This window comes from Cyprinodon tularosa, unplaced genomic scaffold (assembly GCF_016077235.1).
Source record: "Cyprinodon tularosa strain WSP-4 unplaced genomic scaffold, ASM1607723v1 ctg270, whole genome shotgun sequence".
NCBI lineage: Eukaryota > Metazoa > Chordata > Actinopteri > Cyprinodontiformes > Cyprinodontidae > Cyprinodon > Cyprinodon tularosa.
Genome location: NW_024038975.1, coordinates 2,274,665 through 2,280,930, shown reverse-complemented (window position 1 = coordinate 2,280,930; position 6,266 = coordinate 2,274,665).

Sequence of the window (6,266 nt, the reverse complement as noted above, 5' to 3'; positions counted from 1 at the left end):
GCTTACTGTGTCTGAACGTCCGCCCTCACCCCTAAATCATTATATGGAACAAACTCAGTTAACTAATCGTTCGGACAGATGATCAATGTTTTTTGCTGCCCGTTGGTCACGTAACTCCTCCTCCACTACTCAGTGCCTCAGCCATCTTTGTTATTATTTGCTGTTGTCGGGTAGCGACAGCCTATGGCGAAAGCAGGCTGCTGTGACAGCAAATCCCATAATGCTTTGCAAGGAGAGCTCTCCGCACAAAGCATTCCAGGATATATCTGTCTCTTCTGACACCTTTCTTTTGTTCTCATACACCTTGTAGACACTTTTTCTCTTACAACCCTCAGCCATTTTCAAAGAACCGTGGTGAGAAAGGTGAGCTTAAATGACTGTCTGAAACCATAGCTGACCACATACATAAGCCTGAAAGTGCACATGCGCTGAATAAGATAGCTAACGGGATGAGCATGTAGGACGGCTTTATGTAAACATATCACCAGAATGATTGACAATTAGGAGGGCCACTTATTTAGATGATCCACCCGGAAGTAAAAGATCATCCTCTGCACCTTTAACTGTATTTCAAGCTTAATTTGATAAGAAGTCTGAGAGCTAAATCTCTAAAGTGGCAGTAAGGCTCTTTTCAATGATTCAGAACAACAAATAGATGTAGTATTATTTTGGATTAAAAAAATAATTAAGAAAATATTCAGACAAATTGTTGCAATTAATTTTCCTGGGATTAATGAATAAATCTGAATCTGAACAGTTGCCACTGTTCCTTCTTGGCAGGCATTTTGGAGAATGCAAAAAGGTACATTACTAGAAGGAGTTGAATCACTTATACCAAAACAATCATTTTGTTTAATTCAAGTTTCTATGAGAAAAATAAAAAAGTTTAACACAAATCATGTCAATATAGAGATCTTGAGTTAAAAACACATTAGTAATTGCTTTTATTCCCTTTGAGTCGAAAGATATGAATTTTTGTAGAATAATTTGTTATTTATATTGATGATAGCCATGTTTAATGAAGTGTTTTAGTCTTGTAATACGTGGGTAACAGTATGGAATCTGATAAGAGGTATTTTAATCTATGACTTAATTTTCTAACTTGGACCCTTTGATTCAAACAATTTGGAGAGAAAAAAAAATTTTTTTTTAAAGAGAAACTGCAGATTTAAAAGTGGGATGAATGTCATCTCTCTAGATCTGAGGTTTTCACTGTTCAAATCAGGGATGACACAAAAGAAAACATTGAGTTACTCTTCTGAAAAACTTGCACATCAAAACGAGACTAATTGAGACCTCTGGTTGATGCAATGGGTTAAAAGAGTAGTAAAGCTTGTATTATGAAGAAGACCGCAAGGACCAAATTCAAACCCCACACTCTGCAACTCCTGTTCCCTGAGCAAGACTCCTAGTAGCAGCTTTGCCCATGGCCCCCCAAGAGATTATTTTAACGCCCAATATTATGCTACCTTTAAAAATAAACAATATTAAAAACGAGGCCGCCTACCTACCTAATCTTCTCAGATTAGATAAACAGCAGAAAACTTGTCATTCAACCCTCTGCTGGACAAGCTGTTTTGGCTGTCTGCCTCCCCACCCTCCCAAAGGCCGTGCCCTCATAGCCTCATCAGAACCATGTAGGACTATGGAGACAGGGATTTATTGTGGCCTTATACAGAAGCAACTTAAGAGCCAGATTAGGGGAAGCGAGAAAGCCTACAAGAGGAGACTTGAAAGCGAGCTCCTGTAAAACTGTAGCTGTGTTCTATTTCTGCGTCTGCGTCCTCCGAAGGACCTGGTTTACCTAGACTGGATACTACACAGGCCATAAATATAAGGAGGTTGGAACAGTTCAAGCGGCTGTCACCGCTGCTCGCTATGCTTGCGCACTGTTGCATAGCCACCGTGACACTTGACTCCCAAAGCAGGAACAAAATGGATGCTGAAATTCTTAGTAGTGTTCTATGTGCTAATTTAATTTCTGAGGAGCTTCAGCAGCAGGACCATCTTTGCGATATCAGATTTGAATTTCACACTCTACACAGATGTTGGAATATGTGCTTAAATGTCAGCCAAACCCATTTGCACAGTGACAAATAAAACCTTTCAGTAAACCAAACATCACCCACAACATATCTCAATCTCTAAGAAGAAACAAATATTGACCTATTTTTATCCTATTAAACTACACTAAGAATATTCACTGAAGTTCTTCACCATTTCTCTTTTTCCTCTTAGCACAGACCAGTCAGTGAGCACATCAGGGATAGACAAGAAGTGGCATACAAGGAGCTGGTAAACAGTTTTTTTGGCATGGTGGGGAAATAGTGATCAAATCTTGAATGTGAACCAAACAATGGAGAGGGTCATAGATTTAACACATAGAAGAAACACTAGTTGAATCCTATTAACATTTTAGGAGAACAAGCAGAGGAGTATAAATGCCTCAGTATCCCCTAGAACAACAAACTTGAAGGGAGACATAACTTTTAAGCCATCCACATAATGGGACTGAGCAGATTGTACTTTTTAAGGAAGCTTAGGTCCTTCAGTGACTGCAGCAAGATGCATATCTTCTATAAGTCTGTGGTTAATGGGTGATGTCTCCTGCCATGAGCTGCTGGGTTAACATCAGGACATGAAATTGGCACCTGTGAACCCACCAAATGTTGGTAACTTTTGGAATAGGCCAGTTAAACCATAAATCTACCTGCAATGTTGTGGGTAGCCAAAAAGACAACATACAACACAACAGCAAGTTTTGTGTGTTGTTTTCCAACGCTGTAGCCTATTGTGTTTTAAGTAAGCCCTGCTTTTTCTTGGATCTTTTAAAACAAAATGTGACAAAATATGACTTTTTTAACCATTACAACAGTTAAAGCTGGTATTAATGTGCAATACCTTGTGAGCTAAATTATGACAAAGTCACACATGCCTATATATCAATATGTTACGCTAGTTTTGAATTTCTTTTCATTTGCATTCAACAGGTTTTTAATGTTTAATGCCACAACAGAAAGATAAGTGTCAGGGAGTAGATGGACCAGAGGCCAGCAGCAGGGTGAATGATGCAGGGTCTTTACAGGTTAGGAGAGATTATGAATTCCTGAGAATATATCTATTGAAGGGAGAACCAGGAAGATATTTGGAAAATGTTTTCACACATATTTTATAGTAAAACTGACTGATAAATCACTGGCAAAATGGTGTCTATTCTGTCAATCACGTTATTGATGTTATGATTGTTATTGTTTTTATTTATTTATATTATCATTATTCAATCAAAATATTAGACTTGTCTTGAAAATGAAAATAAACTTGTAATATGAACAAAGTAAAAAAAAAAAAACATGTAATACTAATGTAATGTGTAAATAAATAAAAACAAAAGTTTAACCTAGATGTAAACAGGGACAAAAAATCAGTAATACAGTTAATTAGAGCTGCAGCTGGGTGCTAGCTAAGTGAATGAGACTATCAGTGAGCTTGTATTTCTGTCCTTTTCTATTCTAAATGTTAGACACATCACATCAGATACAGTTTTCATTATGTAAGTCAGGTCAGAGAAATGATTAAGTTAGTTAATAACCCGAAATCAAGTGTGTATTCTGTACAAGTTGAATAACCATTCTAAAGTATTTTCTGAGTTGTTTACTTGTGTTTTAAGTATAACAAAACTTTGGCTGGTAAAAAAAATCTCTGTGGCAAGGGCCCAAAAAAGTTAGCTCCTGGCCCTGAGTAACATCATCACAGCAAGTGATTTAAAGAAGCTCACCATGCTTTTAAAGAAGGCTAGCCCTGTTCTTGGAACATCTATAGAAACCTTTCAGACCCAAACATGCTTTGTGAGTAAATTAATATTCTTTCACTGTCTTAAGTTTAAAACAAATAGTCAACATTTTTGGCTATTTTGTTTTTAAAAATCAGCTTTACCATTTTATTTTGTTTTTTGTACACCCAGATATTGAGTCAATACCTCCCTTTGTTTTCTTCAGAACTGCCCATCTGTCATTTGGTATCCTTTCACCATATACTTACCTTTTCTACATCTTGCACCCATGTATTAGAAGAAAAAAGGGCATTTTATCCAGAAATGTCACATCAACAAAATAGAACTAGTAATACGTTTTTGCTTGAACTCGCACACTGTGCATGAGAAGCAGAGAACTTCTTAAGTCCCTTTCATTACAAGCCAGGGTTTCCTCCTTTCTACTACAAGTACAAATTCCTTCCCACTATCATGGCAGCCCCAGCCGTTGTACAGTAGAGCGGAGGACCTCGCCTATTCAGCCAGGCCAACAATCCCCTTTAACAACCCCCCTTTCAGACACTTACACAGGTATGCGGCATTGGACACTAACAGAAGAAGCCAAAAAAAAACATTCCTAAGGGATGGACCAGTTTGTCCGGTCCAGTTTGCATGTTTTCAAAACAAAAACAAGGCTTTGTTGAGCTACTGTGTAAGACCTTGAACTCAACGCTATTCCTGACATTTTGAATTGAAAAAGATTCCTGGATGAGAAGCAAAATATCTTCAAATTTGGAAACAAAATCCAGTGGATTAGTTTTAACTTTTTGTTGAAGCAAGCCTGTAGGCCTCTATGCTTTACTTGTACTCCCACACATTTTTGTTTATATATTTAAATATTTTTATAAACTAGTCACAATGATGCAAGAGATATTTGAGTATCATTGGTGACATAGTTAAAAGTGCAATGGTGGCATATTTTGGTCAATATGGTGTTATATTCTTTATCCAGGCTCACATTTTCAGAATCTAGATACTTTTTAGAAATAAAGTTAACAACATATTGAGAAGTATTTTTTCTGCAGTTTTGCTTGTTGTTGTTCAAGCTTTTTTTCTAGTTAGGTATTAATTCAGATTGCCTTGATACTACGCTTTAGAGTCAAAATTTTAAGAACAATAGATCAAATTACACTGAAAATTTGCTGTAAAGCATATTTTCTTTGTGAAAAAAGAAATTCCTACTATGGGGGAAAATAAGTAGCCTGGGTGCCATTCCGAACTTAGTCCCGCCCACAAAGTTTGAGGTCGGGAAGTTCGGTCTGGCTCTGCTCCATAGTAGCGCGAGTATTATCGCCCACTGTCAGGCGATCCAATCAAATTGTCAGGGCGGGCTTTATACGATGATGGACAGATGACCAACAGTCACGTAATCAACCACGTGACCAATGTGCACTTGGGTGACAACAATAATGGCTGCCGCTGCAGAGTTTAGGTGAGTAGATTCTGCTATTAGGTCTGTTCTAGAAGATATCGACAGCAAATTAATTTTAAAAGAGGAACAGAGAAACGCGATCAAGTCTCATCTTCTTATTATAGGCGTGCAATTGCACGCTTTGATTTTTGTGGACAACAACTATGCCTCGCTTAACATACGTCACGCACTCCGTTGCTCTTATTGGTTGTAGGTCTATCCAATTGAGTGCAGAGGCATTTTTTTTCCTGGTTCGTTCGAAACACGCCCCATAATCACAGCTCTATGGAGCAGTATCAGACTCATATTCTGACTAGAATTGAGTCGGACTACGTCAGGCTAGAAAATAAGCAGCTTGACATTGATCAGTTCTTTGGTATTCTGCTAGCTTTATGTATTGGGAGCTAAAGATACCACAGTAGCACTATCAACTCTATTGGGTTTTATTACTAGAAGCCTATTCCTCCACTGAAACCACCACCCCTTGGTTTGTCCAACCTTTAAAATAAGTCTCAGGACTGTATTTGTTGTGAATAAGAGGCCGTCGGAAATGTGCTGGCACAGTAAGTGATTATTCTGCCAGCCGCAATGACACCAAGGAGCCTAGAGCTACTGAACACTCACTGGAACATAGCACAGTCTCTAATTAACTAATAAAATATTTATCACCTCTTCATTTTTGCCTTATTCTGTCTGCCTCTTTCTACACTTTGCTCTCTGTTTTTCTTATTACATATCCTCTTTCCCTACATTTTTCAAAAAAAATGTCATATGCTTTAACGTACAGTGGAGACAAAGTCAATCTTCTGTAAAATATGGTAAAGACATATTCTACGCACATGTGGTTCAGTAATTTCCTGTATTGTCTCAACATAAAAAATCATAGGGAATAAAAAAGAGCATCTAGTATTTAAAGAAATGAATACATATTTTTCGTAAAATAGAACAAAATATACTTCTATTGGAAATAATATAGACTGAACTCCTTTAAGACTCATGTGATAGGTGTTAATGTAGACATCAACTCCTCCGTGTATGTTTGTAGCT